Raw genomic sequence first — 27592 nt, 5'->3', positions numbered from 1 at the left:
TAAGATATTGGATGAAAAAGATGGGTTTATTTTATAAAAGTGAAAATTTTATTACTAATATTTACTTATTGGGTTAACATAAGCATATATTACATACATATTAAGCTGACACGCAATCAATTCAATTAAATGTTATACATATAAAAGTAAGAATTTAAATTCTTGCCTGTGGAGGGATATTCAGCGAAACAAGGTACTATACACACAATGGGACTTTGCAAATGGAACACCAGTAACGCGATTTCTTACGTTTGTAGCAATGCAAACACCTTCGCGTAGGGTTTTTTTTTTTTTTTTCAATGTTCCGGGTATATAATTTGGAACATGGTTCCCACCTAATTGGCTTATATTATGCCTAAATGGCCGAGTTTGTGTCGATTTATTTCTTTCAATTGGATACGTCGCAAAAGTGTCTTCAATAAATTTGAACAAAAAGTTCACACGCGACCATGTTCCATTATTTTTTTATATAATATGAATGCATTCAGACGCATAATGTCTAAGAAATGGAGAAATATCTTTTTGTAGTACTTTTGAGTCGTTTCCTTGCTTGAAATAAAGCCATGTACGAGTACGCTATGGTAATTCCATTGCTCATATCCACTCCACCCATTTTTTTATTATAATCAATCACTAGCTCCGGTTCCTTTGTTATTATTTTTCTTTTCTCGGTTTCTATTACGTTGTCATTATGTACAGTACTTAAATAAACCTCGCTCTTATCTTTCCATTTCATTAACGTAATATACGCATGACGCGTATACTCGTCAATACACAAAATCGTGTCGCTTTTCCATAACGAGTATACTAGTCAATCACAGTTAACTGGTTAAGAAATATAGTAAAAGAAGAAAAAATTCAGAATAAGTTTTGTACTAGATTGCATTGTTCGTCAAGAAGCACTTTCTGCCAAACATTTGCTGATGAGTAATGTTATGAAACACTAACTAAAGCAATAAACTGATACAGTTTGGACTTAGAGAATAGTAATTCTTCATCAAGTGTTGTCTTCAATTACCCCAAATCCACGAACCCGTAGAACGCCACAATCCTTTATTTTGAACTTTTGTTCTTGCATTAGCATTATGTATATAGCAAATTAAAATAGTAAATTCAAGATTAACATATATAAAAAAGATTGATTACTGTTAGCATGTTATGATTTTAAGGACAAAAGGAGGAAACTGCTAAATTAAAAGAAAAGAAAACTGCAAAGCAAAAGATATAAAATTCTACATGAATCCTAATTAACAGCAATTAATGAATGGATAAATTGTAACAATAGCAATATTTTTTACCTTTTATTCTCAGGCTAAATTAAATCAAACCGTGCTTTAGCGATTACTAAAGTCAGTTTGTTCAGCTGTTGAACGGCTGTGTCAGCACATCCCGAAAATAAATCACAAGTTTGAAATTACGTGGCGAAAATGATTTTCTTTCAATATCTGAAATAGCGTCCATAAAGAGTAGTCGCGAAATCATAAAAAGTTTTTTAAGTCAAAACGAGACTTCCATGGATACATGAATACTAAAATATTTCTGACTTGAAATATAGGTAAGTGTAATTCTATTCATTTTATCGCAATCTACTTAATTTTTCATTATTTGAGCTTTTGAATTTTAAATAAATACGAGTAATCATCAGATATAGTTACAACAAGCAAAACATGAATCTGAAATTAAATAATTGTTAAATGTTTATATTGCTATTCTGTTATAAAATAAGTTTTGGAAAATTAAATTTGCATGCATTTTATATTCTGTAAACTAATATAAATATTCTAAAAAAATATATAAAATGCTTATCAGGATTGTTAATGATTTATTATTCCTCACCAAGACTCAGTCGCATTATTAAAAGCCTCTCAAAGTTAGAGCATTTCATCAAAAGAGCTTCAGCACTGGAGTAGTATTATTCTGTAACAAAATTAATATTTTATATATCCTCGTTGAGCAAAATGTGCTGTCGATAAAAGGTTCATTATGATTTAATAGTTGAATCTAAAAATGAATTTGGAAGTCGGACGTCATAAGACAATTTTCTTTTAGTCAAAGGAAATATACTCTGAAATAATAACCAAGTTTTTATTTTCTGCCCCCCCCCCTCGAGATATTAATTACATTTATTTAAAATTACCTTTTAAATATTATGAACAGATAAAACAACAGCACAAAAATCAAATGGAAAATTTCGCACGTAAACAAAATTTAGAATATATTTGAATATATTTTTCAATAAAATAAGCATGCCCTTAAAATATAATGCAATTTAATGAAACCACTATGAATGCTCATGCGAAATGACAGGTTAATCAATAGTGAGTAAGTCAATTTCAATAACGTGTTATCAGATAACTAGAACATGTTGTACGCCTATGCACTGTTTATATTGCATTCTACATCAGTAATAAGAATAGATGAAGATATCTCTGCATCAGAAAGTGTATAGTCATTAAACTGTAGTAATAATTTTAAACAATATAGTAGGTATCCGCTTATGGACCGCATGCATCCCTGATTTCTCCCATCAGGTAAACTAAGTTAAAGAAAAATTCCTTACATGCAATATGCATTTAATTATTTCAGAGAAGTAGCCACAAAGTTAACAAATAAGTACTGATTTGTATAATACGGAATCAGGGCCTACCCTTTAGGCCCGCTAAGATTGGGCCTGAAAATTTCAGTTCTAAGAGATACCTAAATTATCTCATAATTTCTCATAATGTTATTTTAGTCTCATAAAATGAAAGGAAGAGGGTGCTAGACAGCCTAGGCAAAAAATGTGCTTATAACCCAGGCTGTTTCAATCAAGCCGTTTATCAAACCATTAACTGCCCCCCCCAAAAAAGAATTATTATTTTATATCTGCCGCTTAAATAGAATGAAAATCTTACCGAAATTAATTAGTAGCAGAAACTAGAAAGTAAGTCAATAGATTTCTTCTTGTTTGTTTCCTTGTGCATATTCACACTGTTTCATAGTCACATTATTTAATCATAATAAACATTTTACTGATTAACGTTTTGCTACATGATTTTCGTATAAAAAATTAGATGAGTTTATGCAGAAAATGTTTGCATATATTTTAGACGATTTTTCCCCTATAAAAAAGTCGTATATTTGAAAATTTTTGTTTTAACTGCAACTATATTTTTTAAAGTATAAATTATCGTCTACTACTTGACATTTTTGTTTTCATGCAAAATAACCCTTTTAAAGAAGCAATGGAAAGAAGTTTGTGCTCTTTCCGAAGAAAATTATTCGTATCTAGTTCTTAAAAAGGCTTGAAAGCCATGGTTTTTTTTAATAGCTAGGCCTACGATAGGTAATATTTTCAACAAGAGAGGAAAGAAACGTCAAAGTTTGGCTTCAAGTGGAAAACATGTTCCGAATACATATCCAAGGGAAAAAAAAGAATTTTTCAAATTTTCAAAGGTAAGATCTTTAACGTTAAAAAAAATCTTCCAAGTCAAAGGACAGTTGCAAAGTCATTCAAATGCTCAGTGTCAACTGAAAACAAAGTGATTAATGCTGATTCAAATTTTAAAAAGGCGAAACAAAAACATTTATCCCCACAAAAATGAAAAAATGTACCACGGTAGATGAATCTTGGGTATATCTAAATAATCGCAATAAAAAGATTTCATTAACTATCATCAAAGTGGAGAAAAAAATCTTAAAACATGGTTGAAAGAATAGAAAGTTAATTTTCCAGAGGGATTTATCATTGTTGTTTTCTCGTATAAAGGAAAATAAAAATAAAGAGAGTGGAGAAGAATGCTAAGATCAACTCCATATATTATCGGGAACGTATTTTACACCCAAGTTTCAAACATGAAATATCACCTCTTTACCCACAGTGCCATTAATCAATAGAACTGCATCAAAACAAAGCAAGTAGCCACACGTCAAAAATCCACTGTTAATTTCCTGGGGAAAAGAGAACATGAAAGGGGTATCAAAACTTCACTTATATCCCTACTTAATCTCCTGATGGATGTTTTCGCTTTTGGATTTTTAAAAAAAGCGGATTGTCCAAACGTCGACCTACAATCCTCATTGGACTTTGGAAAGCTCTCCAAGAGGAATGGGATAAAATACCTCTTTTGATGCTACAAAAGACTTCATTGCCTTGGAAATTACGATGTACAAAAACAGTGAAGAATAAGATTTATCAAATAGAATACTTAAAGCACAAAACTTTTCCGTAAAATATTTCGTTAAATACAACGAAAAATCGTCTAAAAAATGTACGAACACCCTCTAAAGGAACCATTCCGTCCCTTAAATCTAAACATTTTTCTTAAAATTCTTTCTTTATTTATTTTTTTAAAATATTACCTTTGGAAGCATATATCTAGAATTACTACGCAAGGAAATAAAACTGATAGCCATTTTTTACGATTACCTGCAATAACATAGGATTAAAAATGATGATTTTCATGTTGTACTATTGGTTTTAAAAATGAAACGAAGATGTAGCCTCGATATTTTCTAAAACTCAATCATGTTAATATATATTACTGGCTCATTTATTTCCCAATATGCGCCTACTATCATTAACTATGCATACCATTACCAGCTGCTTAATACGAATTAAAATGTATCGTAATAAAATTGCGAAGAATTATTTTAACATATTACACTGAGAGACAAGTAAGTTTTCCGTGATATTTTCTGGATACTGTAGCCGAACTAACAGTAATGTATCATGTCAAAGTTAATGTAGTATTATAATGTAAAGTTAATGCAATATAATACGTAGTTAATATGTTATACTGTAAGATTAATAATGTATTCTATTGCATGGTTAATGTATTGTAATGTATGATTAATGTATAATACTGCATGTGTTGTTACTGTTGTTGTGAATTATCTCACTTATCTGACGGTAACATCAGAAGAAGCTCACGAAATTCATCATGGTAAGGGGTGCATGATTGCGCAGGCTTTTTGCTCACTCCACCGCATTTTGATGGAGAGCACCCCGAAGGGGAAGGGTCCAAGTGTCTCCAAATCGTCTTCCCTATCACCAACCTCTCGACTCGCCACATATTTATAGTGCCTCCATGCCGCACAGACACTATACATTTACAAACATACATGCCTTCTCCTGGATTCGAACCCGGGCCTTTCGGTACGACAGTCAGCGTCGCTAACCACTATCCCGATTGAGCGACACTGCATGTTTAACACATTTTATTGCAAAAACCGTCAACTGAAAGATGAATGAGAAGCATATTTTTTACGCAAACTTTGCAAAGCAAATTTTATGCATATAGGAAAATGTAATAGTAATGCTATGCATGAAAGTATATTGGCAAATATTTACATATAACCTAGGATATTAGTATTGCACGTTAATTAATTTTACATTAAAATGTAAGAAAAATATAACATATTTTTACATATGCCAAGCTTGCATACTGAGTACTCACATACATCATAATATAGTATACATCATACATCATAATATCAATACTCGCATATATCATAACATATCACATACATCATAATATAATATAATCCATCATAATATAATATAATCATCATAATATACATAATATTATACATCATAATGTGATGTATTATATATGGTATTATGATGTAAATGATGTCATAATATATCACATACATCACATACATCATAATACCATATATAAGTACATCACATATTTATTAACTAATAAGCACTGTGTCTATTAATAATCACCCAATAAGTGAATAATTTATGAGCAAAGTGAAGTCAATAATTTATGCAATTCATTTACAGTAAAGTAAATAATTTATGAGAATTTATCACATGAATCGGTTGCTATTAATAATTTCCAACAGCGATCGGTAAATGCAACAATTTTCAATGCGTTTAGTTGGATATTTGCCATTCCGCATAGGTACGATGTTTCCCGCGTCAGAGTCTCTACTGTTGTACAAAGATTTGATAGCTGTTACGAGCTCACGAGTTTGTTTTCATCTGTTGGCAACAACTACAGACGATCCAGTTGATGAAATGGTAGTATTGAACAAAGACGCTAGGATAGATGGAGTAAGCCTGACGTCCCAAAAGTGAAGCCAAGGAAATGATAACATTATCATGGTTACGTAACGTTCAAACGTTATCATGACAACGTAACGTTATTGTGTCTACAGCTCACGAGTAAGACTAGGAAACGTACTGTTAAATAAAATTTCACTGAATTTGAAAGCAATTATTAACGTCCGCTGGCTCAGAAAAGTGTCTTTAGGCATAATTTGCTTAAAATACCATTGAAAGTTCCTCTGATGTTCCATGTCTTACCATGTATATATTTGTGTTAAAGTTACCATTTACATATTTTCATGTACCTAGATTTATTAAATATGAAATAGTTATAGTTGCAGTCCTTGTGGCTTTTCTATATACTAAATAGAGAAGCCTTTATATTAAGTATTAAAATTTTAACGGGATAATTATAAGCGTTCACTTATGAAGAGCTAACATGTAGACAACGGCAAGAATGTAAACAAAACCAACCAGAAGTCCACTTGTGGCAGCGGCCATGATAAGTCCTGATATCACACCGTGACGTTTCATAGCTTCATTTTCATTGTTGGGGATATACGCGGGAGGATTATTTCATTTCTTACCTCTTTGGCAGGGTCGGATTTTCTTACAAGCTACACAAGCTGTAGCTTAGGGCTCCCACTTTCTCGGGGGCTCCCCAAAAAATTACAATATAGTATAAATAGCATTAAAATATATTATAACAGACTTATAAAAGGCCCCATATCTCAAATTGCTTAGGGTCTTAGCAAGCCTAAATCTGGCTCTGCTCCTTGGTGTTGAAAAACTCATCGTTCCAATTAAGAACGAAAAAAGCTTAATTATTTATTATACTTTTATGAAGTAGCATTTTCAAATAATTCATGAAACTCATATTGTAATCGTCTGCTAAGGGCTGTACAAAATGATGAGGCTAAGACAAAGTTTAAGAACGTACAATCCAAAATTTTGATGATATATTAACTCTATGAATCTTTTCAAAAGAAACAAAGCTTTCTAAGAAAAGGTCTTATCCTTAAACTAATTAAAAGCAGTGAATTAAATTCGAGTTGTCAAGGTAACTTCATTGAAATAAGGGTTAAAAAGAAGGGCTATTTCATTCCTTTGTACGACTCCGGTTAACAGTAGTCTGACGTCACTATGTTTCACCTGCTCTGACTTCACCTGTTTAAAACTAACGCAAAAAGGAGATGCGAAGATTTCAAATGCCCTCCTTCCTACTCCCTAACAAAAAAGCAGCTTCCAATAGCCTTTTAGGACAAGCTATCTGCAATAAACTGATACAATGCATTTGAGAAAATTGCACCTGACGCCCGAGACGTCTATGCTGCACTATAGACGTCTCGGGCGTTTTCGCCTTGAAGAGGTTAAGAATTTGAAAAGCACAGTCACATCCCATCTAAAAGAACTATCAGCTGATTTGTACGATTATGGGATCTTCAGATCATGAGAGAATACCTCAATATTTACTTAATATACCGAAAACTACTGAAAGCTAAATGTTATAAACCATGCTTAAGATGCATTCAGATATATTTATTTACTTATTTATTTTACAGTGAAAGTGGAAATGATGGGAGCGTTTTATGAAAGAAGCAATCAAGAACAAAGTCACGCGGATGATGAATCAAAGAGGCAGTTTCTTCGAATAAAAGAGAGGCAAGAAGGTGTTCTAAATTAACTAAAAAAGAACTTTAAAATTGAAATATAACAATGCAAATAGTGAGAGAAAATGATAAAACAGAGGCGTAATTTGACTCAATTATTAACATCTGTCAGTGCATTTCTCACGAAAAATATTAGCGAAGTTTTCAAACTGAAACTCCATTAAACATATGTACGACTGGTTGGATGCATGAACTGTCTTACTAAGTAAACGTTACATTTCAGATATTTACAAAAGCTATCAAGTATTAAAAATACATATTTATTTATAGGTAGTAACAAATGCAAAGGTGTAGATCATGGGTTCTCTACCTTTTTATCTCCCTCATGCACCCCTTTCACCATTGTTATATGATCATTTCGCCCAGTTTACAAAACTTGAAAAATGCATATACATTTATTTAGATTATTTTTAACGCATTTTATTAATTAAACAACATAAAGTGCAGAAAATGCTGATAAATACTAAAATAATAAAATTGAATAAAAGTAGTTTTTACTTCCTTGAACGAAGTAAAGGAAGCATTGCAATCGTGAAAAATTTGAGGTATATATACTGCCACTCTGTTATCCGGCTCAGCAAGTCCAGTTTTTTATTCTTATATGCCGGTAAATTGTACATTTTTTGTGCTTTAAAAGTGATTGAATTATGTTTTTCTTATATTCCGATTAAGAATTTCATGCCTTTAATTAATCTGCATGTAATAATTGTAGAACTGTCAACAATTCAAAAGTTTAAGTGCTGCTAAGTTTAACGAGCCCCCCATTGGTTTACATTTGAAACTCTTGGTAGATAGTGAATTAAGTCAGTTTGTGTACCAACTTCAGTGTCTTTTCTTCAGTGTGACCATAAATTTACTTTAAAATTTGTGCACTGAAATATCAGTTTTCCTGCCCGGTGGCTGAATAGCTTGTTTTTGCGTAGAAACTCTAATTTTAACTGTAAAAATTGCTTTTTATAAAACTATTTTGAACTTTATTTGAGATTTTAAGTTTTTCTGTGTTTCACAATTTTTAATGCAGATTGAATTTTTACGTAGTTTTGTCTTGCCGCAAAATGACAACTAAATTGATTTAATTAGAAATATATCTGTAATGGAATTAGAGGAAATAAGTCTAAATGAAGTACAGCAAAAGATATTCATATTTTAACAGGCCGTACAAGGTAATCATATGGCGTCCACGTCAGATATTTTTATATGCATAAAATAAAACTAAATAATGAACGCTAAATAAATGGTTGACCGTATTTTTCCTCCCATGAAACTATGAAATTCTATCAGGTAAATTTTCCCCTGGTTGACAACCCTTCATATAGATAGTAGCAAAGTGAAATGTGTCAGTGAGTGATGAGCAAGGAAAAATGTCCTGAAAATAATAACTCTTCTTGCCTACTTCAAAAACTATAATACGGTAATATTAGTAAACCATACAAGCGCGTTTTTTTAAAATGAAGGTCTTCGTTTAACATCTTAATTCAGATATGTAACACTGCAAAATTTTTCCGTATTAAGTTTACAGGTAAAATGAATTAATACACACACATTAAAAGAAAAAAAAAAAACGAATAAATATGGTATTTCTAACATTGTATAAAAAATGTTTTAAAATTTTAATGGCAACATTCGTAACATTATAATAAGATTTCATAGCACAAACTACAACATATTTAATTTGAAATAAGCATTTATTTCTCTGTTATTTCTACATTAAAATAATGTGATTGTGGACTACAAAATGCCCACTCTATTTCTAAAATTGTCTTAAAACTGATGTGATTTGGTTCCTGTTACATGGTAATCGGGCATTTTACGAAATTTACGAGTTCCATTCGAGGCATCGGTAGTTACAAACACAGAATTAGATAACTTTTTAGAAAGTTTTTATATTAAAATATAGCCCCTAGTAGCAATAATCAAGAAAGTATCGTAGATTATTAATAAACCATTGAAAGCTTCTAGAAGACAATAATGCAGTAAAGGGTAATAAAATCAAATCCGATTTTACACCAGAATGCTGAATGAAAGAAACACTTCAGACACATATACGTAGAGTAAAAATTCATGGGAAAATAAAAGACAATTAAAGACTTTTCTTTCGTTAATTATTTCTTCTTTTAAAATACTAAATAAAGCATTGGATGGAACCAAAGGTGAACAAGTTTAATTTTCGAAGAGAATAAGGTTTCGTTTCATTTCAACAAAAAGAAGGCTCCCAAACCTTGATTCGGCATGATATTCTTCATATATATGTCCTCTGAGGAAATATGCAAATGATTATAATTTTGAAGGAACCAAAGTACAGCATCAAAAATAGCAGCAGTAAATTACATTTTAGTAAGCGGTAAATCCTGCTCTGGCAGCCATAAAATCTACTAATATTTTATGTGTCATAAAGTCAGTAAGTTGTTTATGACTTATTTTCAGGATTTCGTCGCAAATTTCGTAAATGATTAACTAATTTTCTCTTATTTTCAGAAAGAAGTTTGGGCAATTCTGAGGTTATGGAAGGGTATTAACTCACCCAATAACCTATCTCCAATCAGACACTTAAAGATACTTAAGTTCGAGCCATCGATACAAACAGCTTTGTTAATATTAAGATGTGTTAATCTCATTAATGGACAATGATACCTAATTCCAGCTTTGTCGATCGTCTATGAATGCCATACCTCGATGCTAAAGACTGCATAGAGGGTGTTAAATACCTTTAAATGAAAAAGATTGATACCACTGATGCTGCAGGGTCCATTCTGATTGCACGATCTTTTCCAGCATTTGGGCGTTTTTGACGTTCTGAGCTTTTATACTGATTATATGCGCTTTCTCTGATCCACCACTGCCAATATGGAGCAACCACCATATTTCTCCAGCCTATATGGCGGCTAATATAGTAGTACTTGTTGGATTAATTTTCTCTTAGAATTATGATGCGACTCATTTTTAAATTTGATATTAGTTCTCAGCGCCATCAAATGAATCTCAAAAAGCATCTTTGTAAACAATTTGAATTCATAAACGAGAAAATACAGATAAAATTGCCTCTGAATTAGGACATCGAGCCTTTTAACCTTTTGATGGTCATCAACGAGCTTGGCTCACATTCTAATTGCGCACCGCAACAGGTGCAAACGAAAACAGCTCGCATTACAAATTTATCACTGACAGACATTGTGCGCATTTGAGAAAAAAGAATTGCTTAATCCCGCAAACGCCGAAGGATTAAATTCAAAATGAAAATTCCTTTCCATGCATGTTAAATGACCCTGAGACATCATTTGGTCCTGAAATTCTAATCATTTGCTTAACACTTCAAAGGACATTTTCATAAGTTCATGTGTTTTTAAAATAATGCTTAGTATAAAATAATATTTACTCTACACATTATAGCAGCAGTTACAGAAATAAATTAAACTTTCGGTGTACAAGAATAATATTTGAAATGATTTTGTTTCAAATGAATTTGACAACTTTTTAAAAGCTATTTCTTTAATTTCATTGTAAACAATATTCGACACATTAGTTTAATATTTGAATGGTAAAATATACTAAAATTCCTATCGAATAATTGTCAGATAATTAAAATATCATTTAGTGTGATATTTTAATTCTCTTCTACCATCATTTTAGTCTGCTTTAACGAGCAAATATCAAACTTCAAAAACGTTTTAAAACAAAAATGCAGTTTTTTTTAATTTAAAGCATATATTTTTAACTCTTACATAAAAATTTAATCTCCCTTTATGCATGAAAATGGAAATGTAAGAAAATCTATCTCTGATTTTACTGTTTCAAATTTAAACGTTCCTAAAAAAGCTCTTTTCTTGCAGGAAACATATTAGAGAAAAACACAAGAAACTTATTTGAAAGACAAAGTACAGATAGATCTGTTTCAGCATGTTTCGAAAAGCGAAGTATAGTGTAACAAACATTCAGCAAGCGCCCACTTTGTCAACAGAGTCTATTATTAGTAAGTCTTCGTCTACTTATTATCCTAAAGAAAAAGAGGAAGTAGTACCTCCCAGCATAAATTACAAATCTTTCTTGGCCTTGTTTTACGTTTTAATAAGCAGCATTTTCCTTATGCTCGCATCAGTCATAATGAAAAAGATTACTTATGTAAACTCAGCACAAATGTCGATTGTTAGACATGCTGGGCTCCTGGTGTTCAGTTTGCCTGTTGCCATTTATTGCAAGAAGAATATTTTGGGACCCAAAGAATACCGCTTATCTTTGATCATACTATCTTTTCTTACCTCCACTTCACTTTTCCTTTATCTAATGGCATTCAAGTACCTCCCTCTGACTGAGGTGGCCATCATTATATCGACGACCCCGGCAGTGGTAGGAATATCTGCAAGGATGTACCTGAAAGAACCCTGTGGACGTATCCAGATATTTGCTACAATATTAACACTATGCGGAGTGCTTCTGTCCATTGACATGTTTGAGCTCATTAAGAAAAGAGAAGTTACTAAATTCAACGTGAATTTCCTAACTGGACTTTTATGTGTTGTAAGTAGTGTAATCTTCATGTCTGTAAGTTACGTATGGACAAGAAAATTGAAGGACATTCATTTCTCAGTAATTTTAATTTTCTCTGGTTTTATAGGAGTGTTAGAAAATGCAACAATTGCTGCTACGATATCATCCTGTTCTTGGCCCCGTTGTGGGTACGATCCTTTACTAATTACGTTGTTTGGAATTATTTGTTTCTTAGGGCACCTTGCACTCTTACTGGCAGTACAGATCGAACATATAAGTATTGTATCAGTAACGAAGGCGGCTATGGATATCATCGTTGCTATGGTATATCAAATGGTATTTTTTAAATCCTACCCAAATCTTTACAACATAGGAGAAGCACTGCTTGTCATAATTTGCATAGGAATAATTGGCATTAAGAAATGGCTTGAAGAAATTCCAGAAGACACAACAATGAAAAAAAGACTAAAATGGTTACTGCTTTGAAGAATCCTAGTTTATGTATATTACTAAGTTTATAATTTCTTCATTTACACTACGTATAAAATACAAAATTCTAATTTCTCTGAATGATTTTGTGGCACCAGTTATTATACAGAAGTTTTCAATTTGTTTTGATAATTATTATAATTGATCATTTTGATTACACAAAATGCATGTTTGTGTTAATTTAAAGAATATTATTCTTCTAGTTGTTAAAAGTTATTTTGAACTTTGTGTATTTAATGTAGTATCAATTGAAATAAGATTACTGTTCAAAATGTGCCAAACATTTAAAGGCAATTAAAAATAAAAAAAAATTATCAACTGATTTGATTTTCTGTATAACATCTTCAAGTACAGGTCGCGTGTTCGAAAATATTTGCACGAATATTTTTGTAGAAATTACAAAAGTTTAACTTTTGTATATCGAAAGTATAAGCAATATGGAATATTGTATTCAAATTCTGCATGAATGTTTCAAATACCATTCATGTGCAGTCATTCGAACCCGTTTAATGTAATACTAAATGATGAAATACACGGGTGTTTATTTTCATCAAAAGAAATATTTCAGAACTCTGGAATTTTGAGCAGAAATAGTCATACAAGTGTTCACAGTATCATACAGTATAATCAGTAGTTACACCTTCAAACTACTAAGAACGTTAAATACCATGCAATGCAAAGCGCATCTAAAGGGAAAGCTAATCCGATCTCACACTGAACCCGCAACAATAACAACAGCAGCTAAATAAACAACTGAGAGCAGATGATCTCTCTTCGGCCTTAAACAGATTTCAACCGGCCGCCGAGATATTTCTAGTACTTTCTGCTGCTCTAAATTATTGGAAAGGAATACATTTATTCAATTTTAATACATACTATAGTGATTCAAAGACCGGACCAAAATTTCACCAAATAGTCGCCAAAATCGGCGGCTTTTGGCGATTGCTTAACAAATGTGGCGACAAAATAAGTCGCCAAAACCAGCTTGCCGATATCTCACTAAATTACCATAAAAAAAGTCTAATGACTCTACAAGTGGCCCCCGAACTAAAAGGTGGTGGACAATAATTCATTACCACCAGGATTTGGCGACTGGTTCTCTTAATCCCCAGTCGCCCTTTAGAAGGGGGCTATATAAGGCAATTTCTTACGCATACTCGAGGCATATTCGAAAGGTCTAGGGTTAGTGTATCGGAGAGAGCATTGCACATTTTTCATGTCCCCTACTTAAAAAAAAAAAAAAAAAAAAAAAAAAAAAAAAAAAAAAAACAACGCTAATAACTCTACACTGTGAGTTTGTAGGGGTTATTTTTAATTTCTAACAGATATTTTAATTTTTAAACATGCTTTACTGTCTATTCTCGTTTGCACTTACTATTCCCTACCAGAATACGTTTTTAGTATAGCATCGCATGTAAATGAGGTAGAAAGAGTATTTAAAGGTAAGTTTCGCTTACTTCAGAAGAGGTTAGGAGTCCTTAGTGGCGCGTGTTTGCCATCAGGCTCCTTCCTTGTTTAAAGCTAACTACGCTCAGCCGTATTGTATGTGCCTACTAATATTCGAATGTTAATTTAATTAAGGACCAACTAAGTTAGAACAACTAAGTTTGAACAGCTTCGGCTAAGTTAAGTTTAGTTTAGCATTAGATTAGTTTCTTATTTTCGTATCTTGAGTTTAAGCCCAAGTGGAGGCCAAGTTTCCTGTAAGCTCGCGAAAAAGACTCTCTGTGTTCTTAGTTTGAGATAATAAAGGGTGAGCTTAACCAGTACCTCCTACATATAATGCCAAGGCTCAGGGTTGCTTGAACGCTCTGACGTCACGAAAGTCGTCTCTCCACTATCCTCATCCTCATATTTTACATGCTGTTATATATAATTTTATTGTGGTGAAGAAACTAATTTCAGACGAATATGAGCAAAAATTTTTATTTTCGGCTAATCCACGAGATACAGTGTGTAAAATTACTTTAAATTTACTTCATGAAAAAAATTTTTTGGAACTGAATGACTGTGCAAACCTTCATAACCCTCAAATTATTTTGAAAAATATCATACAGTCATCAACAAATATTTTTCTAAATAATTACTGCAAAAAGTTAAATGATAATCTTTTAAGCAATAATTTAACTAAGCAACGGAAATTGAAAACATTAAAAAAATAGTTTATGTATGTAGCAGAAATGAAATATGTTATGTGTTTAAGGTACAAAATAAGAGAGTGAAACTAACCTATCTTTTCTTAATATTTTCAAGCTTGTAATTCATTGTTTTTAAATGAATATTTTCTGCAGAATGTGTATAATATGTTGAATAAAAAAGTGCTTTTTCTATTTGTGTTGTGAAATCTTTGCCACCTATTCCAAAATGCATGCACGCATACACACAAAAAAAGGAAAATATTTGCAATTATCGTAGAAAAGTGCTAAAGCTCTAAAGTCTGTTATATAATATACTAAGCTTTTTCATCATAAACTAAAGAATATTCGTTTTGAAGATAAAATACTTTGTCAATTAATATTACTTCCGTTTATATTTTAAAATCAATATCTTGAAATTTTCTAATCTTATTTTAATTGAAACAGACGTGTTTGTTACATTAATTTTAAACTGTAAGAAGGAAGTATGTAGAATTTGTAGTCAAATACAATTCCAGATGACTAATTTTTATTGATATTTACTAATATATTATTTTCATTTTATTCTATGTTTAATTCTGTCAAGGAAATAAAATTTCTAGAAATATAGTTGTACGTATACAGGGGAAAAGGCATCTGATAACTCTATAAAAAATAAACTAGAATAAAAAAGTACTTTCATTTCTTTCCAGCTGTTATTTCAGGTAAAAAATAAGTCTTTTTTTAATGCGTTTTGCACCCTAGTTGTGCTACTTTCTTAATAAAGATCTGAAATTATTCTGAAAATTTTAAATCCTACCTTAACACTAAACTCCTTATTCCTTACAATTCTAAAAATTCAGGGCATTTGATCGGTTTAGATGTTTTAAAAGTTTCTGCTGATTATCCTGATAAAAAAATTCTAGTAAGTGCATATCAATTATACAACTTCATATTTATCATTTGCTAAAAAATTCTTAGATAAGTTACAATTAAATGATTTTTAGGAACAAAAATTTACTAGTTACAAGAAAATTATATAAAGAAAATTATATAAATTACAAGAAAATTATAATTAAACAAAAGGGATGTTACGGACATTAAATGATAAGAATGAAACTTGAGAATTTTGAATTCCAAACAAGTGTAAAGTATGTTGAATTTTTGCAATTTTCCTTTTTTGTTATTGAGAAAGATGCAATTACATATTTTTCAAAAATAGGAATCTAATCGAAAAAGCTTAAATGTATGGAATTTTTTGCGCCTATATGGAAAATTAACACTGAATAAATACCAATAAATGCTCAAAAATAGTATTTTTCATATTGCTCAAAAATAGTATTCAAATCATACTCCAGAGTTTATTATATGTTACAAAATTCAATCCTACAGTGAAGTGAACAAGATCAAAACCGGAAAATTACTAAACAAATATGTGTAAATAGCAAATGTTGTTAAAAACTGATATTGCAAAAATAAAACATGATTAATAAATTTAGAATTAGCGATTTTTAGTTTTAATCAACTCTTAACTTGTCATTATGCATTATTGTTGCCTTTTTTATTAAGGAAGAGGATATTTAGTAAAAAATATATTCAAAAAACAAACCAGCAACGGCCAGATCTTAAACATGTATTTTATTACCGCCGTCTGAAATATGTTAAATCAATTTCTGTTCTGTTATTTTAAGTGTAAAATTATTTAAGAAAAGTTAAGATACGTATTTGAAATTAGGAAATGCAGTCGATGAAGGGTAAATCGGATATACATATTTATTTATTTAAAACCAAATGATATAAACCTTCTGCAAGGGGGGACTACGTTTCATTTTCTCCCGTCTTAAGGGAATAACAGCGATATGTGGCTTCATGTGGCAATCATTCTGTCTGTAGATAAGGACGACTTTAGTGACGTAGTGTCAGCCGTGCCGTGGCTTTGTATGTAGGAGGTACTGGCTTAACCCTTCTCTGGAATTTTCGATAAGTCGCTACATAGTTCAATAAGATTTCTACTAAATTAAACATAGACAAAGTAGTTAGAAACATTATAAGTGATATCAGTATTTATGTCTTAAGGAGGTTTTGTCTAATATCTGCTTTTGCCTTGACTTATTTGCAACTATTTAAGAGTACGTTTATTATTTTTTTTAGGTAGGGTTAGGTAGGTAAATACATATTACGTATTTATTATTAAGTTATAATAAATATCGTACATATTTTTTTAACTCACGACACCTTCGCCACTGAGTGGATCGCAACACCTTTAAAAAAAAAAAAAAAAAAAAAAAAGACGTAGCGCGTACCATGGAAAAGTCTGTCCACCCCCGATTTAATAAGACATTCACAAACCCATAGCTCGTAGCATCTGTCTGCTGACCTAAGCAAAAGAAAGACTGCAGTTATCTTCATCTGGCAGCGGAGACTATACTATAGACTTGCTGTACTATCTCAGTATAGCAAAATTTCGTTGATTCTCAGTGGCTTGACTCAGCTACAAATCCTATTGCGTAAAATATGTCGCTGAAATTATGACACAATTCATAATATACCACATGACTAAGAGCAAAATGACCATAAATTCCATATTTGAAGGTCAAAATGAGAGAAGACAAATTAATTTTGGATCCCAAAGCTTAGCAGAAAAAAAAAGTAATATATTATTCCCATAACAATAACTGTTTTCTGAATGTCATCGTCATTCAAAATCTTTTTAATGTAATAGTTTGTTAATATTTATAATTTTAGGACTAGTTAGCAAAAATCAAAATGAAAGATAGGAGAGCTATAGAATTAAACAACATGTTTACATTAATAAATATATTAATTTATTCAGGCCAAACTTAATTTTGCTTGGAAAAATCAAAACAAGTATTAAATTGCAAATGTTGATTAAAAAAAGCAAATTGTTGATAAGCAAATATCAAGAGGGAAAAGCTTAACGTCCTTAGTTTACTTAAAATAAACTATAACAGGTAAAAATATCTTTGAAAAGCTGTCTAAAGGATAACTTCAGTCATCAGTTTAACCTCTGAGCTTTAACCATAGTTTTTAATCTATTATATTCAAGGTAAAATTATCGCGAAATGAAATTAAATCATATTGGAAAAATAAGAATTTAAATTTAGCTAAACTCAAAACTGTTGCATCACAACTTCTGTGCAGACCGTAGATTTGACTCCAGTCACCAATATTTCTTTAAATGTTAAAATGTTTATTGCAAAACCAAAATCCTCCATTGCAAAATTATCTTTTGTTCATGTACCTTGCTATAAATAGGAAGAAATACGTAGTATCTGATGTACATCTACCTTTGTTATCTGTCGTTTGATTAAAGCCTTATCAGATAATGAGCAAAGTCTGTATTTGCGCTTGTAGAAGAAGCTTATTGCAGATTAAGATACTATTATTCATTCAGAAATTAGGAAAGTGGTGAAGGAGAATATCCAACTTAATTAAGAAATATCTTCAGTTATTTAGTAGTACGGTTAGAAACGCAAATTATGCATATTATTAGATTTGTTTTACCATTCGAAATTAATTTTCGGAGTCTTCTTTATTTTATCTTGTACTATTAAAGTCTGTAAGCGTCTGCTGTCGTTTTTTTGTGGCATCATTTCCTACGGAATAGAGGGAAGTTGAGTTTCAAGAGAGGAACCCCCGGATTCAAAAATATTTCGACTATTCTCATCTTCGTACGATTTAGATATTAATTATCGACGACAAGACATTAATTTAAAACTCTAAAAACGTTAATTCCCGCCCTCATTTTTTCAAGTGGCAACAGACTTGTATCTCGAAAGTGTTGCCACTGCTCGCTTTCAAATAGTTTGTTAATAAAAAATTTCGAAGTTTTACAAAATATCAAACAAAAATAAAATTGCTAAAAATTAAATATATTATTATATAAGGTCATGTTCTGATGTCGAAGAAAGCACGCGATTTCATGTGACGTCAATGTACGTCGAGAAAATGTTTCGTTAATGTCAGCATTTTAAATAAATAGCTACTGTTGGCAACTTTTGTGCTTCAGATGAAGATAATTGACACGGTATGGTATTGTCACGTTAATTCTTTTACTGATATTGAGAAAAAGTTGTTATATTACATTAAATTTAAATCATGACGTCATACGTATGCGTATTAACCTGAAGTGTTCAAAGTTTTAGTTTCCTCGTTTAGAATAAAAAAATTGTTTACGGTTGTTGCTGAGATAGAATGAACTGATTTCATTCATGTTGAAATGTTGTTATGCACTTTCTTTTCAGGTTTACGTAGAACTCATAAATTTTGCTTTGGTCGCAGCTAGCCACTTTGTATACAGTACATTAAATTAACATTTAATTTCATTTTCAGTCTTTCAGTATATAAAACTTATAAATATTGCTTTGGCGCTAGCCCGCTCATCTGGTTGGATTAAAAACTGATTTATTTTCATTTTCAAGTTTAGTTGAATTTTTTTCCCCAGTTATACATTTCTCCTCATAAGTTAATAATAACGAAAGGAATTATAATTAAAAATTTATGCACAGTGATACAGAACCTTGTCTGAAATGCGGTTTCCTTAAAAATTATTTCTTTCTTACAGTTTCAAGTTATTACACACATATTTACAGATATACGTAAATAAACTCAAAGTGCATTTGGATTGCGTTGTGTATACTGTAAGCATTTTGCTTGAAACAAAAATATGACCTTAGGGCTTAGCTCTGTTGAATGAATCGGCGTGAATTCAAAATTATTCCTATTCCGTTGAAATATAGAAGCCAATAAAAATCACTGTAGTGTCTTTAGCTTATTTTGAAGCAGAAGATGTGAAAAATGTAAAATGCCTTCGCAGGGACTCGAACCTCTCGAATACGGGTCGAGTATGCTTCCGATTACGCCACGAAGGCATGCGGGAAGGGAGGAGAGAATACCTTATATACCCCCTTTTTAAGGACAACTTAAGGGACCCAGCCGCCAAACCCTGGTGGTGACGAATTATTGCCCCCATCTTTTAGTTCGGACGCCACTTAATAGAGTCATTAGATTAATTTTTGAAACAAGAGATGTGAAAAATGAGCAATGCTCTCCCCCGGAGTCGAACCTGAACTTCTCGAATACTTGCTATTCAGAATAGGAAAAAAATTAGGATTCAAAGTACATAATAGTACATGGATTCGATCGAGTATCAAATATGTGCAAATTAATTTTCTTGTGCTCGACTATGATTCAAACCTTAACTCCCAAAGCACTTGCCCGATCTGCGAAAAGTCCTTGCAATACTTAGCCCATGAATGAAAATTATAGTGATATTTTAGGCCATAAAAATTGATTCTTATCACCCTTTAAAATCTTTAGGTGTTTGGCATTATGATGCATGAAAGAAATATTTAATGGGGAAAATAGAATCCCTTCCATCCTTAATAAAATCTGAATAATCATTGAGGAGGTCCCATTTATTGTAACGAGAGACATCATTTTTTTTTCTATAACAAACTTTGTTTCATCCTCTGTTCGAAATTTTGTGAGCTATTATTCTTATTGCAATTAATTGTAAGAAGAATACCAAAGAGGTACTTTAATCATCTTATCTTTTTTTTTTTTTTTTTTTTTTTTTTTAATATATATATATCCACCGAATTTTTTCTAAGCATTTATACTACCTCCCACTTGAAGTTTACAATATCATGTCAACTTTTCCAGCAATAGTGGGAATAGGGAACTTAAGGAAGCTGTTGAATGATCTAGATCAGTGTGGTCCAACCTTTAGTTACCCGAGGGCCAATGAAACGTTAGTATAGGAAAGTGAAGGCCAGAGACATTAAATAAAGAAAATGAATTATATATAAATCACTAGTTTAATATATCACTTTATTTTACATTCTAGAAATCAATGTGATATTTGGCACTGCTTTTTTTTATACAAGTTTATCAATGTCCACTGTAATTTTAATAAGTCTCAGGTTCGATTCCAGTGAAGCCCTTTCAATGCGATTTCTCGTTTTTGATTTAATTTGTTTGTCAGCAGAAAAAGCACTTTCACACACATACGCACTGACAAACAGCAATATTAATTTAGAAATCATACAACAAAAATCAGCGTTATATTTTCAAATTTTCACAGGACTAGTTTCGATGGTTTTTACCGAACCATCGTCCTCAGCTGCAAAAGCGCAAATCATCTTATCTAATCGTTAATTCTTATCTCGTTCATTTGCGCTTTTGCAGCTGAGGATGATGGTTCGGTAAAAACCATCGAAACTAGTCCTGTGAAAATTTGAAAATATAATGCTGATTTTTGTTGTTTGACTTCTAAATTAATATTTGTTTGGCGTGTTATTGCATCTTAAACAGCAATATAGCAGTTAACATTTCTGTATAAATGAAATATTCGGTATCTATCAAAATCGTAAAAACAACCTTGTATTTAGCGTAAGTATATTGAAACACTCAATCGATTTCGAGGGCAGCTAAAGGTCCCTCCTCATCAGGAGAAAGAAATACCTAGAAAGAAGAAAAATAAAAGGGGAAGACGTCTCAGAAACACGTGGTCCTTATCAGCACTGCACGTGGTTATAACCGGATTTTTAATCAGAGTTACACTGGCCGCCTACTTTTACTGAGCCAGGCTATCTGATCAAACATGTAACACAAAGGACAAGAAAAATTAGCGAAGTTAAAAATAGGGAGCGAGGGGCAACTGCACCTTCACGCTCAAAATCTGAACTTCGAATAATCATAAATCTTCTAAATAATCTTAATAAACTTCGAATAATCTCAAATCGAACTTCGGATTTTTATTCGAAGTTCAGATTTTGAGCGTGAAGGTGCAGTTGCCCCTCGCTCCCTATTTTTAACTTCGCTAATTTTTCTTGTCCTTTGTGTTACATGTTTGATCAGATAGCCTGGCTCAGTAAAAGTAGGCGGCCAGTGTAACTCTGATTAAAAATCTTAACCACGTGCAGTGCTGATAAGGACCACGTGTTTCTGAGACTCCTTCCCCTTTATTTTTCTTCTTTCGAGGTATTTCTTTCTCCTGATGAGGAGGGACTTTTAGCTGCCCTCGAAATCGATTGAGTGTTTCAATATACTTATGCTAAATACAAGGTTGTTTTTACGATTTTGATTATTATAATAAGTTAAAGAAATATCAAAACTGCTAACATTTTTTGGTGACCTCCTGCTGCAGGTTCGGCGATCCCCATGGGGGTCGCAACCCACAGTTTATGAAACTCTGCCTAAGAGAATAAGAGATAATTCACATACATTTTAATGTATGGATGTATGTATCTATAAATTATCATTTCTTATTTTATCAGTAAGGCTTTTGATCAGCAATTAATAATAATTAAAAGCATATTTTAAAGCATATATGTTAAAGCAGATTTCCGACAGCTATAGGCAGGGCTTAATTTCTAAATTAGAAGCGCCGGAGTCCTAGGGAAAACCGTCAGAATACAATAACAATTCTTTAATAAAAAGAATAATTAAAATAATCAATTAATTAAATTTTAATAAAATGTAGATATAAGGGAAAATTTAATAAACTATTAAATTAATTATAAGTAACTTAATAAAATGAAATAGTAGACCTCGCTTTATTTGGGGCTTCAACTGGAATTGCAATTTCATTTAAAAGCAAGAGCTAGTTCAGCCAGTCTCTGACTGAATTTAAACCCTGAATATGTAGTATAATTTTCAGCAAGCTAATGAATAAATAAATATATTAAAAAAAATGGTTAACGCAATCACTAACAAGAATGAAGAGAACGATAGAAACAGCATGAGAATATAGAAAGAAATTTTGAAAAATACGTGTAGAAAAAAGAAAAGAAAGAGATGTATAGGCATGTAAACGGAAAGAAAAGAGCCCAACTTTATGTGGCTCTGCGCTATAAACCAAATTAAATATAGTCTTATAAGGTATTTCTCCCGCCTTCCTAGCGTGCCTTTGTGGTGCAGTGGGACGGACACACGCTGGGACGGTATTCCAGAGATCCGTGGTTCGATTCCCGGCGAAGGCGTTTGCTAATTTTTCATCACTCCTGCTTTCCCCCCAAAACAAACCTAATAACCTCTATAGTGGCGACCGAACTAAAAGGGTGTTGGATGAGGATTCTCCACAACACCCAGGATTTGGCAATCAGGTCCCCTAAAAACCCCAGTCGACCTTTAAAAAGTGGAGTATATAAGGTATTTCTCCCACTTTCCTAGCGTGCCTTCGTGCGGTGTTGTGGTTCTGCACGCTGGGCCGGTATCCAGAGGTCCGTGGTTCGATTCCCGGCGAAGGCGGTTGCTATTTTTCATCTTTCCTGCTACCAAAAATATGCCTAATGTCTCTACAATCTATATAAAGACGATGCTTTAAATGAATGTAAAGATGTATTTATTGGTACAGGTGAATTTCATGACGGAGAATACAGAATTGTATTGAAACAAAATGTCTTACCAGTTGTTCGTCCACAAAGACGAGTTCTTTAGTCTCTACAAATTAAATTAAAGAAAACGCCAGATATTCAACAAAAAAATTAAAGGAATTGTTTCAAGGAAGGTTTAAACACCAACTGACTGAATGAAAAGCATTATAATTGTTGAAAATCCCTATGGAATTCTATGCTATGCCTTGATTGCAGAAAACTAAATAAAGTAATTAATACAGTATACTGCCGAATTCATGTTGCAGATCATATGATAAGTAGGCCTGAATGTAAAAATATATATTTTTACTAAATTTGAGAAATAGATTTTTGTATGTTCTGTTAGATGAAGCTAATTCTGAAATTGTTCCAGCTAACATACCAATTCATAAGATGGCTTTTGATACAGCATCTGCTTCCGAAGCGTTTCAGAATCGAAGCCATAAACTATTTGAAGATATTCAAGGTATTGAAGTGCGTTTTGATGGTATAGTTATAATAAATTCTGATGAAACATAGCAAGATGCAGTTGTATCTACGATCGCTATTAAAACTAAACGTTAAACCTTAAATTTAATCTTGATAAACTCCAGTTTAGACTAGAAGAGTCATATTACATCTAGTGCAGCAGATACAAAAACTGATCCGAGCCACATTAAAGGAATTACCGACATGGAGACCTCCAGATCAAAAATGAAAGTTAGATGATTGTTGGGTATGATAAATTTCTATACAAGACTTCTTAGGATTTAAAGTTCACTATTTGTGGTTACTTTGCGGTATATATGAGAAGCGTCAAAGCCAAGCAGCTTTGGCAGCTGTGTAGAATACTATTTTGAACAGATCAAATGCTAAATTAAAAAGCGAAATCAATAAGTTAAAATTTTATCAAAATAAACAAAATTACTGTATAAAATGCTTTTGGAAAGTTATTTGAAAGCGAAATTTTCTGTCAGTCGCCTAAATGTGTCTTACCTGAAATATATGTTATCATATCATATTTAAATAATATTTAGAATCTTTCTATGGTATCAGATATTATTATAATTAGACTGGTCTGAAAACGTTATATTGTACCTTCTTCATAGAAATCAGTTCTGATTAAAATTATCAGAATTAATAATAATCCTGATTAATATAAGTATTTACATGTTCACGGCATTACTTGTTTACGTGCCTTACTATAAATAGTGAAGTATGCGTATAAAACACCTACTTTGCTATCTCATTCTTAGATAAAAGGCTATCGATAAAAGGCGAAGTCTATATTTGACATAACACGCACAAAGATAAGTACTTTAATTCATTCGGAAACATAGCAATGTAAATTCGTTTTCGAAATGTAGCGGTGGGTTATTCATTATACAAATACATTTAATTAAATTGCAGAAACTATCGAAGAGGAAGAAATTCGTAGAAATTTTTAATGATGTTAATTATTTGGAACTTAGAATTTAAATTTCGTAATTTTTTTTTAATTAGTTTTGCTGTTAAACGTAATTTATATTATTATCAAAAACGTTACTACGGTCTTACTTTATTTTTTAGAAGCTAATTTTTAGTTGGGTCCTTTAGTTTCCTACCTAAGTCTTCCTCCCAGAATGAGTTTTCAGTTTTACGCTTTATGCAAATAGGGTAGAAGCTGGTATTTAAGCTGAGGTCTAAGCTACTTCAATTAGAGCGTGTTCTGCGTTTCGACCACTTTGTTATTACGAGTTAAAGCTTGCTATTTTGCTGTCGTACTTATTACGTGCCTGTTAGTCTATGCCGGTGATTTTAGCTAAGAGCCAACTACGCGGTAACCACTCTGTACGGCTTAGACTGATTATTCTACTTAGTATTAGTTTAGTTTACGTTTTCGATTTTAAGTTCAAGCCATAATTGCTGGCTTTTCCTTTACGCCCTAGTGGGGCCGTCTGCGAATATCTTGTGTTAAAAATAAAATGGTACTTTAAACGTTCTCTTGAGTTTTTACTTATGTAAACAGTGAATAGACGTTTCACAGTTCTTCTAGGTACTAGCCGTCAAATAACATTAATTTAGCTAGAACACAACAAAGTTTTAAAGAAATTTCATTTCTAAATTAATTAAGTTTTAATAAAAGGAAATGTAATTAACAATGTTTTGCATTTCTGAAGTATGTCTTAAAACTTTATACGAGAAAATTTTATAATTTATTATTATTAGTAGTACTCCAAATGGGCTTTGTCCCTGAAGGATTATTGTTTTCATTTTGCGATTTTGCGTTGAATCACTATAAATGTCCGTTTCGCTTTTCAAACTGTTGCCACCCAATGTTAGAGTCTTGCATTATATTTGAAGAAAATAAATAATGAAAAATCTGCATAAATGTATGCCTAGTTCTCGTATTGCGATAAAACAACGGGACATAGAGCCATCGAATTTTGAATGACGTTTTCCTCCTACGAATATGGGCATGTGGAAGACCCAATTTGAAATTTGGAATTTGTTTTATTATCGATTTTATATTTTGTAAAACTTTAACGATTTTTTGAGTAACAAACTCAACGATTTAAAAGCGAGCAATGGGAACACTCTACGGTGGGGAAAAAAATCTTTTTATCTCTAGCGGGCGCGGAACTGTGTATCGGAAAATCTAAAGATACGCTCATTTAAAAATTATTTCGCGACATTGTTACTGAACTGAATTTTGTGGTTTAAGTGCAAAAAACGTGATATTTAATAAATAAAGGTAACACACGAAACGTTATAAAACGCCCCTTTGGACGTAATTTAAAAGCTGAAACCTTTCAGATTTTTTTATTGTTGTTGTTATTATTATTGTTATTGTTATCAAACATTTTTTATTATTATTGTTATTGTTATTAAACATTTCTTTCAGCAAATATGTCATTCATATAGTAATGTAAAACTTACATATACGCAGTTATATATGTGTAACTGGAATATGTGGTAAAGACTTCCGTTTCGGTTGGATCTGTGATTGAAGTTAAGATGGAAGTTCTGTTGGAGCTGGAATTGCAATAAGCCCAAGAAGTAGCTCTCTTCGAAGACCAGACTTTATTTCTAATTTACGGAAACCGGCGACTAATTTTAGATGATTTCTATTTGAAATTGCGATTATGTTTCCAGTAATTATTGAATTATTACTAAAGAAGAAAGCTTAAAATATGATGGATAGATTTTTCCTAGTCTTCATCAGGAGGAACTATCAAGAAGATACATCCTGACCAGGAATGAACGTCGGTGAAAATCCCGCACACCAGTAAGTTCTTAAGGCCCGTTTACACTAGCGGAACTTTGGTCCCAAGAAACGTACGCTAACGTCCTAAGAAATGTAACCTAAGTCGAGCGGTTAATCTTCAAAGGGAATTGACGTAAACCCAAGAGATGGAAAATTTTAACTCCGAACCTATGACATGAAAGCTTTGGCCAATCACAGACTTACAAACTATCACAGGAATTTTGTTGATGCTATACGCGAAAAGCATGGCGGAAGATTTGACTACGTCTGACTGCAAATTAATTGCAGGAGTGCAACAACATCCGATTTTAAGGGATCATAGAAAAAAATATCGAATGAAAAGAGGACAAGACATTGCTTGGCTACTAGTTGCGGAAAAGCTAAACCGAGATTGTATGTATCCCATTTATTTATTTATTTATTTTTTGCCCCTATCGGATTGCAATGTGCTCTCTTTTATTCTAGTTTTCTTTCGACTAACGCAATTGTTTAAGTACAAAATAAGTTTAATAACGATTACACGATAAAAATTTGTTGACATATATTACATTATAGGACGGATAACATAGCAACCTTCAGAGAGTATGGTTATCTGTGATTGTCACTACCAATGTTTGTTTATATTCTCAGAAATACTTTTGACTATTGAAGGTGCTCAACATGAGAGGTAACTACATACTATATTGACGAAATATATACTGTGTTGCTGCAACTATGATCAGTGAAAAATATTCAGTTATTTATCTTACAAATTTGAAAAAATAAAATATGATGATTCTGATTAAAAAGAAAATTACTCTCCATTTCAATTTCACTCTTATACTCTAACAATTGCTTAATTTTTCATGTAGTAGAATTTCATTAAATAATCTATCATGATACAATTATTCTTATTTTCTTTTGGAGGTTAAGTGTTTTTTTATCATATTTATATCTACAATATTCTCCAAAAATGATTATTTAAAATATTGACATAATTTAATTTCATTGCTCATTTGTCAAATATAAAACACAGATGGAACAGGAATGCAAAAATTTTTTAAAAGCAAATCTTTTTATGGATCTCCCAAGTTCTCTAGAACATAGTATTTAAAAGCCTAATTATTTTATATTTCTGATCCTACAAAATTATCTTCATGACAAAGTGAAGTAATACTAATAAAATTCATGAC

General features: G+C 31.8%; 1 protein-coding gene and 1 long non-coding RNA gene across 2 annotated transcripts in view; one reads left to right on the top strand and one right to left on the bottom strand.

The window, feature by feature from the left end:
* LOC118184170 (solute carrier family 35 member G1-like) overlaps positions 1 to 27592 on the bottom strand; it is a 167799-nt gene that overhangs the window by 125959 nt on the left and 14248 nt on the right. The gene's annotated exons all lie outside the window — the stretch shown is intronic.
* On the top strand, positions 1397 to 13953 carry LOC118203038 (uncharacterized). The gene is made up of 2 exons (XR_015041835.1): positions 1397 to 1555; positions 11538 to 13953. It is a non-coding gene; the product is annotated as an uncharacterized LOC118203038 (long non-coding RNA).

This window comes from Stegodyphus dumicola, chromosome 6 (assembly GCF_044657685.1).
Source record: "Stegodyphus dumicola isolate Sdum_Otavi_A_Nest chromosome 6, ASM4465768v1".
NCBI lineage: Eukaryota > Metazoa > Arthropoda > Arachnida > Araneae > Eresidae > Stegodyphus > Stegodyphus dumicola.
The sequence above is the reverse complement of the archived record's forward strand: the minus strand, read 5'-3'. Positions and strand labels throughout refer to the sequence as shown.